At 34.7% G+C, this 24,529-nt stretch overlaps 1 long non-coding RNA gene and 1 other non-coding gene across 2 annotated transcripts; both read left to right on the forward strand.

Moving 5' to 3' along the window:
* Positions 1-1,101: 1,101 nt before the first annotated feature.
* LOC108300325 lies at positions 1,102-19,572 on the forward strand. The gene is made up of 3 exons (XR_001823346.2): positions 1,102-1,131; positions 2,746-2,753; positions 19,450-19,572. It is a non-coding gene; the product is annotated as an uncharacterized LOC108300325 (long non-coding RNA).
* LOC119470293 lies at positions 19,446-19,636 on the forward strand. The gene has a single exon (XR_005199173.1). It is a non-coding gene; the product is annotated as a U2 spliceosomal RNA (small nuclear RNA).
* Positions 19,637-24,529: the final 4,893 nt, after the last annotated feature.

The following is a 24,529-nucleotide window of genomic DNA, read 5'->3' on the forward strand; positions in this document are numbered from 1 at the left end:
AAGGAAGGAAGGAAGGAAGGAAGGAAGGAAGGAAGGAAGGAGGGAAGGAGGGAAGGAGGGAAGGAGGGGAGGAGGGGAGGAGGGAAGGAGGGAAGGAGGGAAGGAGGGAAGGAGGGGAGGAGGGAAGGAGGGAAGGAGGGAAGGAGGGAAGGAGGGGAGGAGGGGAGGAGGGGAGGAGAGAGGGAGGGAGGGAGGGAGGGAGGGAGGGAGGGAGGGAGGGAGGAGAGAGAAAGGAAGCAGAAAAGAAAAGAAAAAAAATTCTGTGCTTTATATTGATCAAATAAAATATTATTAAAAGATAATTAAGAAACTCTAAGCTTTCCTTAATCATAAGACATGACAGGGCTTTTTCATGAGGAGAGTGTAACTTGTATAAAGACATTTTGGTGTCAAAAGTATGCTGAATTAGGGAAACTAGGAATGTTTGCACATGGTTCTAGCAACAGGTGGCAGGCAGGTGAGCTATTATCAGCTAAAGTATAAAACTAAAAATGCTCTACATTCCAAGAAGCATTTAAGTGGCATAAGAGAGTAATGAAAATGTTCTGAGAGAAAACTAATCTGACTAGATTTTTAGTTTTGAAAAATCCTCCTGATAGACAATGAGGAGAATATTGGAAAGAGAAGATGCTGAAATCACAGGAGCCAGTTAGGATCTTTTCATGTTCAGGTGAAAATTTATGACTATTTTAAATAAGGAGTAAGTATGTGACTGGTCACAAAAGCTATCTTTTTAATGGTGGTATCTTGATAAACTTAATGATTCCTTAAAAGGGGTAAATAAGGGAAAAAGCTGATCACTATTTTCAAAGTTTTAGATTTCATGGGGAATTTAACTAAGTGCAGCATATGTGGGATGATCACACATGCTGATTTTCCAAGCACTCTTCCTCTACATGCATGCTGACTAGGTAATTATTAATAGAAGCCCTTTGAATTCACAAAAGTGCCCCAGATTGAATAATGAACTTTATGGTCACCTAGGTACACAGGAGTAAGTGGCTATTCATAGGTCACTTGAAAAGCTACTGCAGTTTTTGATATGATGAGTTTGTGATATCTACTCACTTTTACATGCCTGGGTTTTAGAGATATGTCTAAGCAGAAGATTTTGAAATTTTGGAGTTTAGAGTTAGGAAATATAGTCAACATGCAGAGACAAGGTAAATCCATTGGTAGAGATGATATTATTCAAGGATAAACGTTACATAAAACAAAAGAAGACACAGAAGTCTTCATTCTCATTATTATTAATTTAGACTCATGCATTGTTCCTAACAAATGGGGACCATTTGTCTTGTTTTGCTTTTGTTCTGTTTCTCAGAAGACATTGGAAAATATTCACTGATATTATGTGACCCTTTTCCTACCCTCATCTACTCTTGCCAAGAAATTCAGTGACTCTCAACTATTGAATTGGAAAGAGTTTCACAACATGGTCCAGTAAAGCTTAATGTGGGCTGACACACTCTTCAAAATAATATTTTGTCTGGAGGAAACTTGTGAAATAGTAGCTAATTGAACTGGGAAGGATATGAAATACATTCAATTCACTCATCTAGAATTACTCCCTTTATCAATTTGTAACAGAAATGTGGGCTTAGATATGGAAAATTGTTCTTCATATTTTGAATAGCTTACAATACTTAATACTGCAATGATCAATAAAATTAAACATTTATCAATATCACTTTGTTCTATATTTTACTTTCAACTCTACAATTTATTTTAATATTCTATTCAGCCTGTTGTTCACATAGGATTGTCTTCTTATCACAGCTAGAAAACAAAATTTTTTAAAAAGGAACATCTCTGGGTGTGTTGCTTCACCATTATGTTGATGAACTGTGGATGGTGTGGAATGGCAAAGAAAAACAGCTGTACAACTTCTTTGAGTTTCTGATTAATAATTTGTCATGTTCTAAGCCAAGAATCCAGAGAATCATATCATGTACAGGGTCACTAAAAGTTTTTAACATGATTTTTCTAAACAAAAGGAGCCTGCCAGGAATTAAGATAAATGGCCCAGGCTTCATACCTGAACTCAAAAAGTTTTCTTCACACACTTGAGAGGACTTATTCTGAGCCATCAAAAAAGTAAGACAGTAGGGGACATCTAAGGCTAATTATAGTTACTTATCATGAGTTAAATTGATACATTTGAGGGGTTGGACCTGAAGTACTTATGTTGAAGACTAGGAAGAATAAAGAAATACACAAACTGAAAATTTTAAATGAAAGATTTTGTGTGGGGTCTTCATTCTAAAGGCTCCTGTGCCACATAAAACTATGATCAAATAAATTTGTATGCTTCTTCTCCTGCAAAAGACAGATATTTTTACATGTGTGGTTAAGTCAGCTCTCAGAGAAAAGGCCTGTCAAGAAAGAGATTACCTTGCACTCAATTTTTAGACAGCACTCACCATCTTCACAGTGGATCCTTATTTTATAAATATGGAGTTAGTATTTTAACTTTTTTTTCTTTTTTTTAAAATTGTACTTTAGGTTCTGGGGTACATGTGCAGATCATGCAGGATTGTTGCATTGGTACATACATGGCAATGTGGTTTGCTGCCTCCATCCCCCTATCACCTATATCTGGCATTTCTCCCCATGTTATCCCTCCACAACCTCCCTACCCCCTGCTGTCCCTCCCCTAGTCCCCTGCAATAGACCCCAGTGTGTGATGCTCCCTTCCCTGTGTCCATGTGTTCTCATTGTTCAACACCTGCCTATGAGTGAAAGCATGTGGTGTTTGATTTTCTGTTCTTATGGCAGTTTGCTGAGAATTATGGTTTCCAGATTCATCCAAATCCCTACAGAGAACACGAGCTCATCATTTTTTATGGCTGTGTAGTATTCCACGGTGCATATGTGCCATGTTTTCCTTGTCCAGTCTATCACTGATGGGCATTTGGGCTGGTTTCAGGTCTTTGCTATTGTAAACAATGAACATATGTGTGCATGTGTCTTTGTAATAGAACGATTTATAATCCTTTGGGTATATACCCAGTAATGGGATTACTGGGCCAAATGGAATTTCTATTTCTATTTCTATGCAAGTCTATAAACATAATACACCACATAAACAGAAACAAAGACAAAAAGTACATGATCATCCCAATAGATGCAGAGAAGGCCTTCAGCAAAATTCAACAGCCTTTTATGCTAACAACTCTCAATAAACTAGGTATCAATGGAACATACCTCAAAATAATAAAAGCTATTTACAACAAACCCATAGCCAATATCATACTGAATGGGCAAAAACTGGTAGCATTCCCTTTGAAATCTGGCACTAGACAAGGATGCCCTCTTTCACCACTCCTATTCAGCATAGTATTGTAAGTTCTAGCCAAAGCAATCAGGCAAGAAAAAGAAATAAAGGGTATTCAATTAGGAAAGGAGGAAGTCAAATTGTCTCTATTTGCAGATGACAAGATTGTATATTTAGAAGACCCCATCCTCTCAACCCAAAATTTCCTTAAACTGATAAGCAAATTTAGCAAAGTCTCAGGATACAAAATCAATGTGCAGAAATCACAAGCATTCCTATATACCAATAACAGACTAAAATAGAACCAAATCAAGAGCAAACTCCCATTCACAATTGCTACAATGAAAATAAAATACCTAGGAATACAACTAACAAAGGATGTAAAGGACCTCTTCAAGTAGAACTAGGAACCACTGCTCAAGGTAATAAGAGAGGACACAAACAGATGGAAAAACAATCCATGCTATGGTTAAGAAGAATCAATATTGTGAAAATGGCCATACTGCCCAAAGTATTTTAACTTTTAATGAAGATTATATAATTATCATTTATAGAAGTCTAGAAAAGTCATTAACTGTAGGTCTCAATTTCTGCATCTGTAAAATAAACATCCTTGACATATTTGATGATGGTGGTGGAATGGAGTCCCCAGCATCTATGGGAAGTTGGATAAGAGTTGGCATGGCAAATTAATTTTATTATGGCAAAAATCTACTGAATTTTTATATGTACAATATTTATTAAGACGTAAGCATAAATTTAAAATGAGAATAATGCAAAATCAACTCCACAATTATTATAAAATTCCAAAACTGATATGTTCTATGAATGCCCTATATCCTCTATCACAATACTTACCTCTTTGATTTACTTCCAACATTCTTGAGATCATCATTTATAAAATATACATATGGAATATAAGCACTTGAATCAACCACATCGAATCATTTTATGCAAACAAAGTCATTTTGCATAAAAATAATTTATGTGTGTTTATCACTGTAGGTATAATAATGGATGCTATGCCTATGATCCTTCTAAACAAATGGAATATACTTGTTTTCACATAGTCCCATCTAAACTAAGACTTCCAGTCGAACAAGTGATGCAGGCTGGCTGTGTTTATCCTATCACTGTATATACTTTTTTGTAGAATTGTCACTTTACATATTGTCAATTCTTGTTTACTTTTTAGTCTGACTCACTAGGTGGTAAGCTTCTCAGAACCGTATTATTATTTTTCATTATTTGTTTAAGGTAGCCATTAAATTACTCTATCCAAGCATACTCTAAAGGAATTTTAAAAAGTTTTTTTTTAATTTGGTTTTCAAATTTTGCTTGTAAGTTAGAAAGCATTTTAAATAATGACTCTAATAATATATTTTAAAAATATTCTCTTTGTGAAAGTTATTCTGTAAAAAAGAAAAGAAAAGAAAAAAAAATTCCACAAAATAAAACAGTTGAAAGTGGTTCCTTTAGTCTTCTTCAACATTAAAAGGAGGTAAGTTCAATCAGATACAAAATGACGTTTTCTTTTGTGAAAGCTCTATGGAGATGTAGTACTTGGTCCAAGTGCCATATGTCATATTGGGAAAATAATTTGTTAACAAATATGCAGCTCCTTAAGGAAAACACCTGAAATAACATTGCTTTACACTGGCATAAAGGTAACCCCTCTGATTTTCTATAGGAACTGTTTTTCTACAAATTTAGCAGAAAAAAAAAAAAAAAGGTTAGGATAATGTTATTCACAGCTTAAGATATTCTGTCTTCATGTAAAGCAAATGGAAATAAGTGGGGTTCAGGTCAGAACAGTGATGAATATTAGCAAGCTAAAAAAAAACCACTTTACTTTTTTCTATTTGTAATAAGCAAAGTATTTTATCACTTTTTATAATTTTTAATAATATGATTTGGGTAAAAAATGTTGGAAAATGTTAGCCATGAAAATATTATGCTGATTTTTTTTCTACATTCATGTTTGTCAATCAAACACTGTCTTTTCAATTACCATAAGATTAAGAAGGCTAGAAATCATAATAAACTGAAATTCTTTAGTGAATTTTAGTTCGATTATCCTTCATTATGAGAGTAACTTCTGAAATATCTTTGATATTTCAGAATATTTGATAACTTCTGAATTTCCTCTGTTCTGCCAAATGAAAAGTTTAAATAGAATGAGAACTGCTAAAAGAGTTCTTTTAGCAGAATATATTGCTGTCTTGCAAAGAATGTGAACAGAACAGAACCTGCAAATAACCATATTTGATTAATGGATGAATTGATTAATACATCTGTTAGTGTCTTATCCAGAGATAAAACTTGTCATAATTAAGATATAAACATACATATCCTCCTTAATATGTATGTTGTTATTTTTTTTAATTGTACTTTAGGTTCTGGGGTACATGTGCAGAACATGCAGGATTGTTGCATAGGTACATGCATAGCAAGGTGGTTTCCTGCCTCCATACCCCCCATCACCTATATCTGGCATTTCACAACCTCCTCACCACTTGCTGTCCCTCTCAGACAGCAAGACCCAGTGTGTGATGCTCCCCTCCCTGTGTCCATGTGTTCTCATTGTTCAACACTGCCTATGAGTGAGAACATGTGGTGTTTGATTTTCTGTTCGTGTGGCAGTTTGCTGAGAATGATGGTTTCCAGATTCATCCATGTCCCTACAAAGGACACGAACTCATCATTTTTTATGACTGCATAGTATTCCATGATGTATATGTGCCACATCTTCCTTGTCCAGTCTATCATTGATGGATATTTGGGTTGGTTCCAGGTTTTTGCTATTGTAAACAGTGCTGCAATGAACATATGAGTGCATGTGTCTTCATAATAGAATGATTTATAATCCTTTGGGTATATATCTAGTAATGGGATTGCTGTGTCAGATAGAATTTCTATTTCTAGATCCTTAAGGAATCACCACCCTGTCTTCTGCAATAACTGAAATAATTTACACTTCCACCAACCGTGTAAAAGTGTTCCAGTTTCTCCACATCCTCTCCAGCATCTGTTGTGTCCAGATTTTTTATTGATCACCACTCTAACTGGCATGCGATGGCATCTCAGTGTGGTTTTGATTTGCATTTCTCTAATGACCCGTGATGATGAGCATTTTTTCATGTTTGTTGGCCTCATATATATCTTCTTTTGAAAAGTGTCCGTTCATATCCTTTGCCTACTTTTGAATGGGTTTTTTTTTCTTTTTTTCTTGTAAATCTGTTTTAGTTCTTTGTAGATTCTGGATATTAGCCCTTTGTCAGATGGGTAAAATGCAAAAAATTTTTCCCATTCTGTTGGTTGCCAGTTCACTCTAGTGATTCTTTCTTTTGCTGTACAGAAGCTTTGGAGGTTAATTAGATCCCATTTGTCTATTTTGGCTTTTGTTGCCAATGCTTTTGGTGTTTTAGTCATGAAGCCATTGCCTTTGCCTATGTCCTGAATGGTTTTGCCTAGGCTTTCTTCTAGGGTTTTTATGGTGTTAAGTCTTATGTTTAAATCTTTAATCCATCGGGAGTTAATTTTAGTGTAAGGTGTCAGGAAGGAGTACAAATATGTACATTATTATGAAGAGATTATACTCAGGATATAAGCTTTTGTCATGGGAAGTGCACATCATTAAAGGGTATACTTTGTGTGAGAGGAACAGAGAACTTTAAAACACATTTCTGAGATATGTTCTTATAACATTGTATTTGCATACATACATAAACTATTTCTCCCTAGGGGAAAAAAAGATTTTTTAAAATTACTGTGAACCTGAGTGATATTCATTATAATTAAGTTTTACAATTCATCATTTTTAACATCTTTAATATTCATAAACTACAGTTGTTATCCTTTTCTAAGATGATATATCTCCATGACTGATTAAGGTCCTTGAATGAAATAAAGACTTTTCAAAGGATATATAGCCAATTCCCCTTTTTCTGTGTGCAAATATTATTCAAATATTCCCTGAGGATTTTAAATATTTTCTCATGTATTTGTAGTTTTTCTTTCCTAGGCTTATATTTAATTTTGGATTTAATAATCTTTTGAAATTTTCTCAGTTAATTTTGTTCAGGGCACGTTTTGGAGTAAATAGATACTTGTTTATATATTTTTAAAAATGAATGTATTTTATGTACTAGTACTTTGATCACACAAATAATTGCAGCAAGTAAAATAGGGTGATGGGGACAGAAAAACAATCTCACATTTGAATCTTGTTTAAAGAGTACAAAAAGTCCTGGAAAGCATTTTATGCATTTGACATAGGAAAAGTCATCATAATTTGAAAGGTTATCTCATAAGCCTAACTTTCATATTGCATGTGCTGTACATTTTGATTTTTTAACTGTAGAAATAAAATGGCAATTGTTTTTCTTTTAAAGAATGCAAAATTGAAATATAAATTTTAGCAGAACAACAACTTAATTTTAGTCACCATGCAAGGAAGCCACTGGGGCTGTATAAACAACATGCTAAAAACCCAGTTAACCAAGCCAGAGCTGCACTTGTGGTTCAGTTCCTTTAATTTTCTCAAGTAGGGGATATATATATAATATACTGTGCATCATCAAAGGAAAAAGACAACTTAGTTTGGGAGTTAGAAAAACAATTTATATGGGCTTTTAGGCTTTACATATGTATATAAAAAATACCAACAAACACCTGACCATTATTTTTCCTTTTCACAAGAAATGGTATTTTTTACAATTAATGTTTATTCTGCAAGTATTTTTTGGATTTTTTCTATATTTTATTTATTTATACACAAAAAGAAATGAACTCATTCTTTAGCAAAACCCTAAATAGTAATATAATAAGTGTGAATTATAAAAGTTACTTTCTACACTAAATCATAAGATAATTTGTCTAGAGAATTGTCATTTGATTATACTATAAAGATATTATAAAATCAACTTATAAGACCTTAAGAAAATTAAAAGTCTAAGAAAAAGAGCTCCCTGTCAACTTGCCTCTAGCATTTCCAGGTATCAAGTGGTATCAGTGGAGCCTTCAAATTTAAAAGGACAGAGGAATAAAGAAGTAATACTAAAGATCACTCACACTAGCACCAAAATTTGGATCATACTAATATGTATGTGACCAATAGTAACTAAGAGCAACTGACTCAGCCCCAAAATGAACTGCCCAGTAAACTATTGTCATTACTGAAAATCTTCCCAATAGAATTTTATGTATTCAGATACTATATTAAGCCAGTACAGCTGTAGCTTAATCTTAGAGTAAGAGGGATTCAAGGATTCTCATAAAAAGAAAAGAGAAATCAGGTTCTGGTATAAGGTTGTGTCTCATGAAAGAGACAAATTGGCTCCCCTGGCCAATGAAACATTCTCTGGAGTGGCTGTTAGAGGGCCATGTAAATAGGCATTCAATTAAATAGGTGAGGTACCAAAGAGACTTGCTGTGACAGTTGTTACTGAGGCTGGGAAATGTGTAATCTATCCATAGGCAACATGTCCTCAGCCACCAGTCTGGGTTCCAAGTTAAGACTTGAGCAGGAGGACAGAGTTTTTCAGTTGACTGATAAGATCAACTAGAAAAATAGAGCTGCCCTACTAAGTTTGAGCTTCAGCTCTACCACTGGACTACAGAAAGCAGAATATCTAGCTAAAATTAAAAAAAAAGTATAGGTTAAAATGGAAGTTCAATTTTATGACTTATGAAAACATGGCATTCAGGGGCATTAAAAGAGAGCGATAGAACTTGTGCCAATATGAATGTTTGTGCTTCAGTTCTAATGAGTTATAGCATAACTCATCTGCTACAAGGAGGGCACCAGATCTCATGTGTTGTGGGGTATTATTTCTAAACCAACAGATATGCCAGCTATTACTGTTTCATGGCAAGTAAAATAATTTCTGTAACCCTTACCTTTCCTTCAATAAATATAAAATAGTAAAAACAATAATATCTTTTCTGTCTCATTGAGGACTGTTCAATGACACTCAACAAATGTTAACTCTCAATTGGCTTGGCACAGAAAATAGAGATCAATTCCTGACTTAAAGCAGGACTGTCTAGGGACTGGAGCTTGATTAAGCTCCACCTGATTGATACGGTACACATGAATGGATTAATCTAGTTTAAAGGAAACAAGGAAAGTGAAAGCAAGAGACTACAGAATAAGCTGAACATTATTTGTCACTAGACCCTTTCCATGAAGAAATGTTACTACTTCCCCTTCCACTGAGATAAGATCTGATGGTGTAGTACAGGCAGTGTGGTACTGAAGAACATGAAATACATGAATCAAAAAAGAGCAGAAGCTCAAATCAAGAAGGTTTGAAATTATTGACTGGTGGAGTCAGAGGAGAAAATACAGAATATAACTAGGTTATGTACCAAAAATAACAGAAAGATATCTCAAATTTTCACTTACATTGAGGTCTCAGAAAGGAAGATATTATCTGAGAGCTGAAAAAAAATCAATTCCATTAATAGTCAACAAAATGTATTAAAAATACACCATGTGCAAACCATGGTGATGTAAACGTGTAAAGAGTATGAAAAGAACACATTTTACTTTTGTCAAAATTTGCAAGAGCAAATGAAAAAAAAAAAATGTCTCTTGGGTAACAATGAGAGTGTTAAATGGAGCTAAATAGATGTGAAAGTACTCTGTCATACTAGGTGACATGAGACATGCAGGCCAAGCTGTTTGGGTCCCAAAAGATGCACAGCTGAGGGCAAAGAGAATAAAAAGAAATGCTTTAGAAAACAGATGGGAATAGTGGGATAGTATGATAAAGGAACCCATGCACGTGACAGAGGACAAACCATAAAAAAGGGGAAGTGGAATGGAGGATTAAAAATTTAGATTAAAGTTAAATATGTTTATTACTCCAAACCGTCTGGTTTTCAACATATTGCTTGAATATATGAAATTTAATATAAATCATAAAACATTTTACCATAAGACATGTAATGGCTTTCTATGGTTATTTTATTAATATGCTTTTGCCTCCGAGATTACTGAATTTATTTTAAAATGGAGGATTAGGGAGCCATGGTTAATTCTTTGCAAAAAACCGCCCCTTCATATAATCCAAAAGAATAAAAATCTGGCATATAGCTCTTTTAATTATGTACACATATTTTGATTAATAAGCGATCATAGTTGTCTTATAAACTGGGAAATGTATGTATCATAGGGTCTCAATACACTCCAAATTTCAAAGGTAAAAATCAGAATTCAATATTTTCTCAGCCAACACATGACACCCGCAGGCTTTGCTATCCACAAAAATGAACATTTTGCAAGCTCTATCCTTCTCTTAGATGCATTACTCATTATCCCTGTCTTACTTTCTCCTGATGGATGGTCCTAGGTCAAAATTGGGCATCAAATCAGTTGGGGGTGAGTCAACATCCCAATCAACACAAATTTACAACTTTTCCAGTGACTGCCTATGCATGCTGAGAGTCCTAAATAGTTGCTTTTACTTCCTACATACTTTAAAGTGACTTAAAGTGTGTTATCACAACACTATCAGTATCATGAATGCAAGATGTGTTTGTTTTAGTGAAGTACATACTTTGTAATGCTCTGAAGTATCTTAGGAATATTGTTGAAGACTTCAGTTCCTTCAGGCTCTCAGAATGACATGTACCTTGGCTGAACTTCTGAATACATTTGACATTTATCACTGTTTTACTGCATCCTTTTACTTTTGTTGGTTTCTCTCACAAGCATGATTTCACTTTGATCTTCCCATACTTTGTGCCCACATTGAAATTTATAGATTATAAGCCTCATTTTTTTCCTATAAAATAGCCTTGACAACTTTGTGCCAACATATTTCTCTTCTACATGCACGAAAGCTAACTCATACCAGGTATCTGATCCTCGTGTTTGTTTTCTTTTCAAATTTTTAAGAAAGTTTTTTTAATACTTCCTACCTAAAGCCATCTACTAAGAATGTAACAAAAACTACAATTTAAGTTTTCATTATCTATCCCAGAAATTCTGGACTTTCGACATCATGAGATTTACTAATAAGATTATTTTTTTCCTCACATTGAGCTACTTATTTAAAAAGTCAACAATTACTAGTCTTCCATCTCAACCCATCATCTTCAACAATCTATATATATTCCAGCCCACTCTCCATACACAAGGATAATTCATAGTGAGAGAAAATTGATTCTTTGACATTCAGATTCACCCCACTGACAATTTTCTAATCTCAATGATGGTTCCCATCTACTGATTTAGCTCTTTCTTTTTAATTCATTTTTTCTCCCTCCCTCTCTCCTTGGCTTCCTTTCTTTTTGCCTTTCTTCCTTCCTTCTCTCCTTGTTAAATATTTATTTATCATCTACTATGTTTTAGCCTCTAGGCTAAGTGCTTGTGATATAGAAATGAAGGAGGGTGTTGAACAATGAGAACATATGGACACAGGGAGGGGAGCACTACACACTGGGGTCAGTTGGGGGGAAATAGGGGAGGGACAGTGGGGTGTGGGGAGTTGGGGAGAGATAGCAAGGGGAGAGATGCCAGATGTAGGTGATGGGGAGGAAGGCAGCAAATCACACTGCCACGTGTGTACCTATGCAACAATCTTGCATGTTCTTCACATGTACCCCAAAACCTAAAATGCAATAAAATAAATTAAAAAAAAAAAGAAATGAAGACCCTAGAGTCCCATATCTGAGAAATTCCGCAGATATCACAGGCTATGGGGTAAGATTGGACAGGGAATGTCATACAAGAAAGAGCACATGACAGGAGGATTTTTAGCAGTACTCGTTGCCAGTTTCACTTAGCATTTGTGGCTATCTGGTAGGATAGCAGTCAATGGTGGCAGCTCCGTCAGCGGGGATGGTTACTAGTGAGCTTCTAGTGGTCAGTCTTTTCAGCAGCAGTGGCTTACAGCAATCACTTTGATACTCATGGAAGTGTTTCCCATGACTTGCTAACTTTCATCACGGGATTAATACAAAATTATCTTCTACAGAATAGCCTATGGCAGAATTCAATTCTTGGTGACTCTTTAAGTGGCAACCATGGTCTTAATCAGCTCTTCTAAAGAAGAGTTTCTTAAGCACTGATTTAAAGCACAACATAGCATAAGGGAGACATATCACTATGGAATCACACAATCACATTTGAAGGATTCACCTTAAATGTCACTCATTGTGCTCTTGACCTAAGGTGAATTCTCATAGTCTCAAGGGTTTTCTGATGATTCTGTTTCAACACACTCAATGAAAAAATAAATCACAGAGAATGCCACTCATCTTCATGCTCTGGAAAATCCAGTCCCCACATCTGAATCTTTCAAAAGCTGAGCCCCAAGAATTCAAGAACCTTTAGCAATTGTGTGTGGTAGGTGGAAATTTAGATTGCATAGAGAATGTGGGATTCTCTATGGAAGCAAATACTGACTAAACACTTGTTAAAATATTGCTTTTGAAATAAATACATATCAATATTAATGCTTCTCAGAAAGTACTAAGAATGAAATTGAAGATGAGATAGAAAGCAATAGGGCAATAATCAAATATTTAATAATAGGTTGGGCATGGTGGCACACAGCTGATTCTAGCACTTGAGGAGGCTGAAGCCAGTGGATCACTTGAGGTCAGGCATTTTAGTAGAGTCCAGTCTCTACTAAAAATGCAAAAGAACTAGCCAGGTATGGTGGTGGGCACATGTAATCCCAGCTACTCGGGAGGTTGAGGCAGGAGAATTGCTTGAACCCAGGAGGTGGAGATTGCAGCGAGCCAAGTTCATGCTATTGCACTCCAGCCTGGGTGACAGAGCAAGACTCCATCCCAAAACAAACAAACAAAAACCAAATATTCAATAATAAAAATAATAGCTACTATCCCTACCAATAGCACTCAACTGTATATAGATTACTTCATTCAAACCTCAAAACATCCTTACGAATCTAGAAAAATTATTATGACCATTTAACAATGACAAGCTTAGGCTTAGAATGGAATAATTGTACTAATTACTTGATAAATTTGTATGAAAGTATACTAGCAATCGTATTATGCCTGCACAGTTCTGGTATTTGACAAAAGTGCCAAATAATTTCATGTATCATTAGCTTCAGGAGCAGATTTTAAAAGTTATTTTCCATAACATTCTTCCAAATTTTAAGTAAGTGGTTTACAAATGGTATGTGGCCCACAAACTTTTTTATTGATCTATCACAAGATAAGCCAGAATGAGAGCAAGATACTATAAATGTTTATTGCAATGAGACGTTGCCCCCAAATCTGCCTGATCATTTATCTAGTAATTAATTTTTATCATGTTTTACAAAAGTTAAAACAGCAACAGCAACCAAGAACGTACTCCATAGATAACTTGAGAGGCACAGTCTTACTTAAGTTACACTTGAAAAATAAACTCAATTGAGGCTCTGATAACTCAAGTGTCAACTTACATACATAAAACTCATATAAGTGAGATATTTTCTTTGATATTTTTAGAGGGGAACTTAAATGTACTTTCAACATATAAGCTGTATTACTTCTGAAGTTTCTATATATGCAACATAAAGAAATTGAATCACATACTTTTAGGTTTTTTTGTCACTCTCTAATCTAATGAGTCTAAGACTTACAGACAGTGTAAGATAGAAGAAAATTGTTCTTGTTAGGAACCCCTGAAAAATTCAAAGAAAGTTTCTAGAGTCTCACATATTTACCATGATATCAGAACATCTGTCACACTTAGCATTCATTATGGTATTTTGTTGATTTGAGGGAAAATGTAAATTAATAGGCTATACATGGTAGAGACATATATTTATAAATTAGGTTTAAGACTCCTGATTTTTCTCATGCCTACTGTTCTTTTAAGATGAATTTATCTAATACCCCATTAAACACATGATGCTGACCATAAAAATGTAGAGAATATAATGTGCATCCATATTTCATTTACTCTTGGAATATAAATTGCTAAAGGAAAGGTGCAAGAATAATTAAAGAAATACCTCACCAATTGCAAGAGGTTCCTACAAAACTCAAGGTAAGAAAAGTCACTTTTGAAAAGATAAGACTAGAATTGCTAAATCTTGCATCTTTATCAACTTTATAAATATGTGGGAATATGATTTGTCAAAACATTACCACCCACTAAAAATTCTCGAAATTCTTTAAGACAAAACAAGAGCACTAGCATACAAAATTAAAGCCAGAATAAGTGAGAACATGCAGTGTTTGTTTTTCTGTTCCTGTGTCTGTTTGCTGAGGAAAATGTCTTCCAGCTTCATCCGTGTCCCTGCAAATGACATGATCTCATTCCTTTTTATGGCTACATAGTATTCCAAGGTGTATATGTACAACATTTTATTTATCCTGGATAAAGGGAGGGAAATAACATACAGTGGGGCCTGTTGAAGGAAGGGCTGGGGGAGAGAGAGCATTAGGATAAATAGCTAATGTATGCTGGGTTTAATACCTAGGTGATGGGTTGATAGGTGCCGCAAACAACCATAGTACACATTTACCTTTGTTTCCAAACCTGCACATCCTTGCACAAGTACTCCAGAACTAAAAATAATAATTAAAATTAAAAAAAGAGTCAGGATAAATTTCATTTTACTCAACTTATATTAAAATATTAAATTCCAATTAATTTTATTTCATTTATCACATTTATTCAAAATAAAATTTTAAAATTCCCCTCTCCTACAATTTTAACAAGCTATATATAATCTCACAGTTTTGACACAGAAAACACATATTTTATTCCATGGCTGAATGTCTATCAATAAATTCAATGGCTTTCTGATTTTATGATTCAGTTGCATAAGTTCCTGCTTCCCTACTTTGCACCTTCCACCATTTCCATCTACATACGTCTCTCTTACAAATGTTACAAATTTGCAAACCTAAGCCAGGTTTACTTTTTGTCATCTTCCTTCACTCTTTGAAAAATGGTGTGGTATACACTTCTACTTTTTTATGCTATCAGTATTTCAGATATTACCTTTTTGTGATCTTATTTTTTTTCTTGTTTTAATGATCTCCATGTATAGTGATTCAAAATTTACACAACATGCAAATATAAGCATCAGATTTCTCCCATGTGTTAAATAGGCGCAAATAAGAGAACTCTCTGCTATGAAATGATTATGTCATCTCAAAATTCATATGTTGAAGCCTGTTTCCCTTTGTGATGGTATCTGGAAATGGACTCTTTTAGGAGGTAATTAGGTCATGAGTGTGAAACCCTTAGGAATTGGATTAGTGCCCTTAGAAGAACACATGCAAGAGAGCTTGCTCTATCTCTTCCTGCTACCAACAGGTGAGGGTACAATGAGAGAACAGCCATTTACAAAAGAGAAAGAGGGCCTTGCACAAGAGCCCAATCATGCTGGAACCCTTGACCTCATGTTTCCAACCTCCAGAATTGTGATAAATGAATCTTTGATGTTTAAGGCACCCAATTTATACTATTCTAACAGCCCAAACTAAAACATTCTCATCACAATAATTCACGTAAGGGGAATCATAGTTGAAGAGAAATTTACCTTACTTCTTTTAGCAGTAAGAATTTACTACTAAATTTACTAAATTTAAAGAATTTACTACTTTTAGCAAGCTACAAAAATTTTGATTTTATTTATTTTCTTCATAGCCTTCCAGACAAAATTTATAAATGTCAAATATTAGGAGCTCAATTATCCATAGTATTGCATTTAAAATAAAGACATACAATAGACCATGGAAAAATGTTTTTACAGTTTCTATTTCTGTTTCTCGGGATCTTTTGGCAACTGAAATAATCAACAAATTCTATTCTGATCATGACAATTGGCCATGAGTGTCTAACATACTAATATATACATGATCTGAACTATATTGCTCTTTGTAAATACATACCTAAGTCCTCAAACTAAATCTGTGATTGATATTAAATTATTTTGCAATTTACATATGTGTACTCCCATGCTAAGGGCTACTAAGCGAGAGGTGGTTTATTGCCAGATAAAAATCATATGGCTCATCATATATATATATATATATATGTATATACCCTTCAGAAAAGTTTTAAACTTTAATATCAAAAACTGTCACTTTATCATTATTTAATAACCATTGGGAAATTTAATTATAACCTAAGCATTTTATGATGGAAAGTATTTGGTATCAATAAGTGCTTATGAAAACAAATGGAGTCATGTTGGTGGGAAACATTTACTGATACAGAGGATTCAAAATCTTCAACGACAGAAACATAATTAAATTAAACTTAGCAAATAGTTTTATATCTAGACAATAATTTCTAGCCCTGGAACACATTAAGAGGATGGCTGGAATAGCTCACTGTCTATTTTTTCAAAGGACATTGAAAGTGACAGAAATCCTGAAACATAACTTGGCTTCTTTTTAGATTGTAATAAAATAGAACTACCAGTGGCTCAGATATTTATTCAAGAGTATGTAGCTTCTGTTTCAGATTGTAGTTCTTTTCCTATCCTTGAACAGCCTGTTTAAAAAAAAAAAAACTTTATAAAAAAACAGAAGATTGCATTAAAATAAAAATCTCCATTTACAATTATTATTATTATTATTTCTTATATTAAATGTATGACTTCTATTATAAGTCAATAATAGAAGATATTTAGTCTTAGAGACACTAAGAATATATGGAGACTTTTAAGTTGCAAAACATTTGTCAGCTGAGGCCATTTAATACAGATTTAAGCAGGCTGGCTTTCTAAGCTTCCTAAGGAGAAATAATGTTTCAATGGATGTAAAACATGTGTTTTGGTGAAAAAAAAAAAATCACTCCTGTAATGAGGATGGTAAGTTTAGATCATGGAACCTACAAGTCAAAATTTGCTTAAGGTTTATTCAGTGTGCCAGTCATTACTGCACTTGCTTTTGTGGAATGCTAATTTGAGTTGCAAAGTGAATTATGTTTCCACTGATACAGTGACAGAGGACATGAGAGAATGTGTTTTGTCATGGATGGAGTGAAATCTAAGGATGTCCCTTCTCCAGAAATAAAATATGATCCTATCATAGGTCAAAAGAGTTTCTAAAATGGGGGGATACATGGGGAGGAAGGAAGGAAAGAGAACTAAGGGAAGTCCTCTGGCCTTCCAAAGTAAAGAGAGGTCAAATTTAAATTTCTTTGACACTCTTTAACAATCCAAGGTCTTTATTCTCCAAGGCAGTGGTCAAAATGAGGGGGAAAAAAATGGAAAAAGAATCCAGCTGCGGTATTCATTTTTAGCCCAAAGTAAATAATCATTGAGCAGAAGTTTCTTTTCCACATATTTCTGGTTTTCAACATATATACACATATAATGAAGAGCACGTGAAAGAAAGCATGGTGTAGCCCTCAGCGCTCAGGCCAACACCTCTGTGGTTCTGGATTCTGATCTAGGGGCCCTTGCTCACTGCTCACATGATAATATTAAAAATGACTAAAAATCACTTCTATATTTTACAGAACCTATTTTCACAAAACCCATGGAATATTTTAAGCAATAATTACTTAAAATATCTTATGGTTCAACATAGTTAACCTTACCCAAAACATCACTAACTACCTCAGCCCCTGGCAACTGTTGACATTTAAGTCTATGGCATTTACCAGGGGACAGAAAGTTTGTTATAGCTTGGCTCCTGCTCCATTCCTTCCATAATGGCTGCTTGATTTTTCTAGTCAGAGTTAAATAATTTAAATGATATTAGATCACCTCAAACAATTCTCTTAAACACAATATGGAATTATCTGGTTTTTATTCCTTCACATAGGTTCATTTAACGAATAGATTTGGCAACTTTTGTCTGTCAAGACCCAAGTTAGACCTTGATGATAAAGTAGTAAAGAAATAGATCTTTTGCCCTCAATACCCATAATAGATCACACATGTGTGTATGGGTATGCAGGGTGTGTGACTGTGTGTGTGTGTGTGTGTGTGTGTGTGTGTGTGTGTTTGTGTGTGTGAGAGAGAGAGAGAAAGACAGACAGAGACAGAGACAGAGAATGAAACTTAGAAGTGGGAAGAGTTAAATCATCACATTTATAATATATCATTTTAAGCCTTCGCAAGTACTGTTGAGGAAAAGTAAAATGTACAATGAAACATTATCTCATTTAAATCTTTTTATATCCTAGGTTGCATCAAGCACATACCTCCTATTGATGTTGTTTTGAATTGACACAGAGCAATTTTATCTTAGCAAACTTTTTTTATTTTGCATTTCTCTATTCCTCTTTAAGATGGCTTCCTGCACTTTCTTCTAGAAGCCAGTGTATCTGCTACTCATAGCCTCCCATCCTAGTGCTACACAGGACCTGAATATGAGTCCATACTCTGACTTTATCAACAAACTCAGGTCGTATTCCCTCCTTTGCTCCTGGTTGTGGTGATAAGAATTTTAGTCAATGACGTGATTTGCTAACTCCTTGTTAGCAATGGCTTAATTCTGTAAAAGTGATGGCAAAATCACCTTCAGGAAATACAAAGGCTTATGAGTAATATTTCAGGCAAAATGAAATCTTGATGTTCCCCTCAAAATAATAGGTCAGGGGAAATTGCCAATTCTGGTCCCAATTTGGCTAAACTTAAAATAATGAATTGTTCTTTTCTATGTAATCCTAGAATTACACCACTGAAAAACTCAATTTTCTTTGGTCTATTATCAGTTTTGTTAGGCATGTTTTCCATTTAAACCAAAGAAGATCCCATTTTGCAAGAACATTTATGTGTAGTTCTTTCTTCTTGGAGAAAAGTATTTTTGTCTGCACTGTAATTTGCATATTTAGTTTTTAAAAGTGAGTACTAGAACTTGATAGATTAGTTGACTGAAAGAACATTTATTGAGCACTGATTATTCTAATTTACATGCAAAATAATGATGTCTGAAATCCAGATGCTAGTGGCTGTGACACCTTATAAAGATATGCTGTGATGGATTTTCATTTTCCTATTTGAAACATGAGATATTTTACTGATGTTCCCTATGATTACTTTCAAATCTAATAGTCTACGCTCTATGACATTATAAGTTCTTTTTTAATCTGAGCCCCTATTACCAAGCTTAATGTATACATTCCTATACACATAAGCTTAAAAATTGAATATAGCTTTTGTGGCAATTATAACTAAGATTAGTATATAGAACCCCAAATCCAATTAATGTTCAAAGTGTAGCTTCTCTGCCTTTTGGCTAAGATCAAGTGTAGTATCTGTTCTTATCAGTTTAATATCTGATACGGCCTCTATCCGAGGACAATATATTAAATAGATTTTTGGAGCAGGGAGATGGAATAGGAGTTTGCTCCATCCACTCCATACATCGACCTAGTATTGCAGTACTTCCAGGAATGATGCACCCCCTCAAGGTGAAAATATTTTTTAATTTTCAAAAAAAATGTTCAAAGTAGATTTAGTATATTTTACTTTTCAATCCTCTTACATTCTCAAAGCCAAGGAATTAATTAAGGCATTCTACCATAATTAGAGGACTTACATAAAATAATTTAGTAAGTCCAATTTAGGGTTTGGAAGATAGTCTACCTTTGTAGACTAATGGCTTTTAATAAGATGTAAATTTCTTAAAGAAATGTAACACCTTTAATTTGGGAGTAGAGTAACAGAGAGAGCACAAATTAAATTTCTTATTTCCTGTTGTAGTTATGATTACTATCAGGAAAAATAGTGGTATTCGATAGTTATTCCTTAAAGAACTGCAGTTCCATAAAGAATACCAAGAAGCCCAGGGATCTAGACAATGTACACATCTCAGAAAAGACAGAGCCCAATTTTGCTCAAAAATAAAGACAGAGCAAGAACTGTGAAGATGAAGCCATCATTATTTTGCTTAAAATGAAACCTGTAATGATCTAACAAAATATTCATCACTGACAATTTTTTAGAGAGAAGTAATTTCTTAATATAAAACAAGTAGAATACCTGTTGTTTCCTTCAACTTATTCAACCAAAATTTTGGAAGGATATCTAATGATTATTTTCTTAATTTTATGTAATTAAAAATATTTTTGAAAATATTTGAATTAGAAATCCCAAGATTGAGAGTATTATTCAACTCAAAGAAAAAAATTAATATCTGCTGTGAAATAAGTACTTGGAATAGAAGATTAAATAATGCTTGGTGGGTTCCTTTGAGAAGCTGGTAATCTTGAGAGTAGAACTGACATAAATAGATATTTCAGCAAGACATTTTTGAGTCCTAAATTGGGATGTGAAATATAGGAAAGATGGCCTTTCATAGCTATGTGATTTTACATACATTGCTTAAATACTGGTACCTTCCTTCCTTTGTCTCTAAAATTGGGATGATACTAGTAACATCTACTTCATGGATTTGTTGCTGGGTTTAAATTAGTTAATACACATAATTTAAAAATTAAAGTACTAAGAATAGGGCTTGGTATACAAAATCACTCAATAAATGTTATTTATTGGTTCTCCTCAAGCCATAATTTATATAAGACAGCATGATGCCAGGGACTTAAGAAACACTCAGTAAACATTAACTAGTGTTATAGTCTATTATAGAAACACAGGATTGGGACTCTGTTAATAACCAAAGTCAAGATCACTTCCTTTATTTAAACACCCTAGACACATTTTTAGTAAACAATTATTTTAGCCCAAAGTAAATAATCATTGAGCTGAAGTTTCTTTTCCACATATTGCTGGCTTTCAACATACATAAACATAAAGAGCACATGAAAGAAAACATTCTTATGCAGCCATTATATTTTAATATAATTTTATTGTGAAAATACAAAACAAAGAAGAAATGGAACATTTTTTATGTATGTGTAACAGATTATTAATTTAAAAGTCCTGAAAGATTTAATGGTACAAATACTAGTTACAATACTCAAAACATCTCACTCACATTATGCTATTTTAAAAGTGAGCAAGAATATTTGGGAAATGGTGGAAAAGCCTTTTTCCAGAGGGCCTTGCTATGAATCTCACACTTAGACCTGAGGTCTCTGTACCTCGTCTAGTGAAAAAGGCTGATGTCAGACTCCCACTCGATTAATACGAAAAGCAAGGGATGGACTGGCTAGCAGCTAATGAATGAAGAAAGGAGTGGTTGCCTCAAGACTATCTCCTACATTCCCAGCCTTAGGTGAAATGAGGCTGAAAGTTATCCACCAATCAGATGCAAGTTAGGTTCAAGAGAGAGACAATGGGGCTATCTTAGATTCTGCCTGTTAGAGGAACCTGGAAGAGTGAGCTGGACTCAGCAGAAGGCACTGAAGTTTACCAGGAGGTTTGAAAGGAGTCAGTAACAAGCTAGGAAAGAGTGTGTCACCTCCATCAGGGTAACCACAGGAGAGTGGCCCACTTGTGAGTAATGTTAGAGGAACTATCTCTAAAGAACCTATGAACATGCCCCATTAGGGTCAATGTGCAGTAAGCATACGACGGTATAGGTCAGGTGAGGTCTCACCACTTTCCTCCCCAAACTGTCCTCAAACTCAGAGGAGGTTAAAACCCACAGGGGATGGGGAACAAGATAATTGAGAAAGAAGCATACCTTGCTCCCTTCTCTGCAGCAGGTATCTAGACAGAAATAGACTCTAAACAGAAGAGAGAAAGTAATTGCAACTTAGAATAGTTGGACAGTTTGGGATCACATGCAAGTGGACATTCTCATTCTGAAATGCAACTATATCTTGCAACTGAAATTGATTAAAATACTTATTTAGCTTAATAGTGATTAGAGAAATCATGAGATATTTTAGTTTTATTTATGTTTTCATTTAGGTGCAAGGGATAAAGTAAAATAAAATTTACTTTATTATTAAAAGTAAATGTTAACAATTATCTGCAGTGAACTGCAATTGACCAGATCTTGCTTTGTCCTCTCAGTCACTGACTTTGTGGAAGCCAGTTGTTTTCTCACCATTCTCTTTGGTTTTTGTTGTTGTTGTTTTTAAGATAGGGTCTCACTCTGTGCAGAGCATTCCAGCTTTGTGCTGGATTGCAGTGGAGCAATCGTGGCTCACTGCAACCTCTGCCTCTGAAGTTCAAGCAGTTCTCCCTCCTCAACCTCCCAAGTAGTTGGGACTACAAGTATGCAACACGATGCTTGCTAACTTTTATATTTTTTGTAGAGACGGGATTTCGCCATGTTGCCCAGGCTGGTCTCAAGCTCAAGCAATCTGCCACCTCAGCCTAGGAAGCCAGTATTTTAAAGCTCAAATACAAATAACAATATTTTTTAAGGGCAGGATTTTTAATATTAAAATTAAACATTTTAATATTATATTTTAATAGTAAATAATTTAATGTTAATATTTTAAATGTTAAAATTAAAAATTTTATTTTATTTTTTCCCCAAGCAAGAGAAATTTTTATTCAAATAATATTCAAGTATTTACTTTGAGGCAGAACATGTGCTAAGACCTCAGGATACAATAGAAAACAAGAAACAAAATATCTCATTCCTGCTCTCCTGGAACTTAGATTCACATACAGGAGGAAAGAAAAAATAAATAAATTGGTAAATAAACAGTTTAATGTCAGCTAATAGTACAATGATCAACATAATTCCTGAGTGATATGATTAGAGTGCAAGCCAGATACTGGAATAAACAAATTAGAGACAGAGGAAAAAAAAAAAAACTTCAAACTAACATAAAAAAAATAAATGCCTGAGAGGATGGATACCCCACTTCCCATGATGTGATTTTTATGTATTACCTGCCTGTATCAAAATATCTCATGTGCCCCATAAATATATATACATCTACTGGGTACACAAAAAATTAAACATGAAAAATTGAGAAATTGGCTAGACACGGTGGCTCACGCCTATAAATTCCAGCACTTTGGGAGGCTGAGGTGGGTGGACCGCCTTAGGTCATGAATTCAAGACCAGCCTGGCCAAAATGGTGAAACCCCTTCTTTACTAAAAATACAAAAATTAGCCAGGCATGGAGGCAGGTGCCTGTAATCCCAGCTACTTGGGAGGCTGAGGCAGGAAAATTGCTTGACCCAGGGGATGGAGGTTGCAGTGAGCAGAGTTTGCGCCATTGCACTCCAGCCATGGGCAGCAGAGTGAGATTCCATCTCAAAAAAAAATTGAAAATTTTAAAATAATTAAAACCATGAGTACAGCCTGATTTTGGCTGTTGGTGATGTTTTGAGAGAGGAATCACAGGGTTCAAGTGGATGTTCAGTAGAAGCAGCAGCAGGCCAAGATAGCCCACTTCACGGAGTATACAGAACATACAAAGCCCCAAAGATCAGGTGAGATAAAAGAGGGAGCACCCAAAAAAGGTAGAAGACTAAAAGTTTAAAAGGAAGCAGCAAAACCAAAGCATCATGTCTAGGAATAATAATAAGCGTGTAGTACGTATTACATTATGTGAAGAGAGAGTCAAAAGACCTCTTCTGTTAGTGCAGACAGAAAGAAGGAACTGCAGCCACCATAAACAGTACCAGGGAGCAAAACTGGGGACAGAACAATGACTGGCATAAACCTTTATAATCCCTTTAGACCCACAACGTGCTTTTGAATGAGTGAGATGTTTTGCTTAAAATATAATTCACAGTTGTAGTGTTTGTGTATTTTACCCTCAGTCATTATTACAAGTGAGTATAGTTTTAGTATGCTAATCAGAAAAATTCTATTTTGTTTAAAGCCTAAGTTTAAAATCCCCAAACTAATATCATTTGTAGGCAAACTATATGAATTCAAGTGGAACATAAAGTCCATATGGAATGTAATTTTGTTCCAAGCTGAGACCAACACTACTGTTGGCCTCTCTGCTTTTGCGCATGTGGAATAGAGGAAGGAGCTATTACACAGCTGCAGTAACAGAGAGCCAATCTCCACTGCTCCCACCCATACTAGGAAGGCCCAGAAAATGAACTGAAAAGTTTTCACAGAAAATGAGATGCATGTAGAGACAGAAAACACCGGTTAAACTTAACAGTTTATTCCCCGTTAACGGGTAAGGATAAATAATCTCTAAACCTTAGTCTCTCCTCATTTGTAGGGGAGGATGATAAAATTCGATTTATCTTAGATTGTATTCTAAACTAGAGATAAGCATTTAAATGAAAGCTAATTTCAGAGTTAATCCCAGAAAGCACTGGTTAGGAATAGGAGGTGAGAAAGGAAAGGGAATGAGCCAATAAAGCCTGTATTATGGAGCAGGTGACTGCTGTGGGCAGCTGAGGAACTCTAGGAAACCCCGTAGAACATTTGCAGAATTGTTCTTTTGCTTATAGATAAGGA

The sequence above is a fragment of the Cebus imitator genome, unplaced genomic scaffold (assembly GCF_001604975.1).
Source record: "Cebus imitator isolate Cc_AM_T3 unplaced genomic scaffold, Cebus_imitator-1.0 Scaffold26, whole genome shotgun sequence".
Lineage (NCBI taxonomy): Eukaryota > Metazoa > Chordata > Mammalia > Primates > Cebidae > Cebus > Cebus imitator.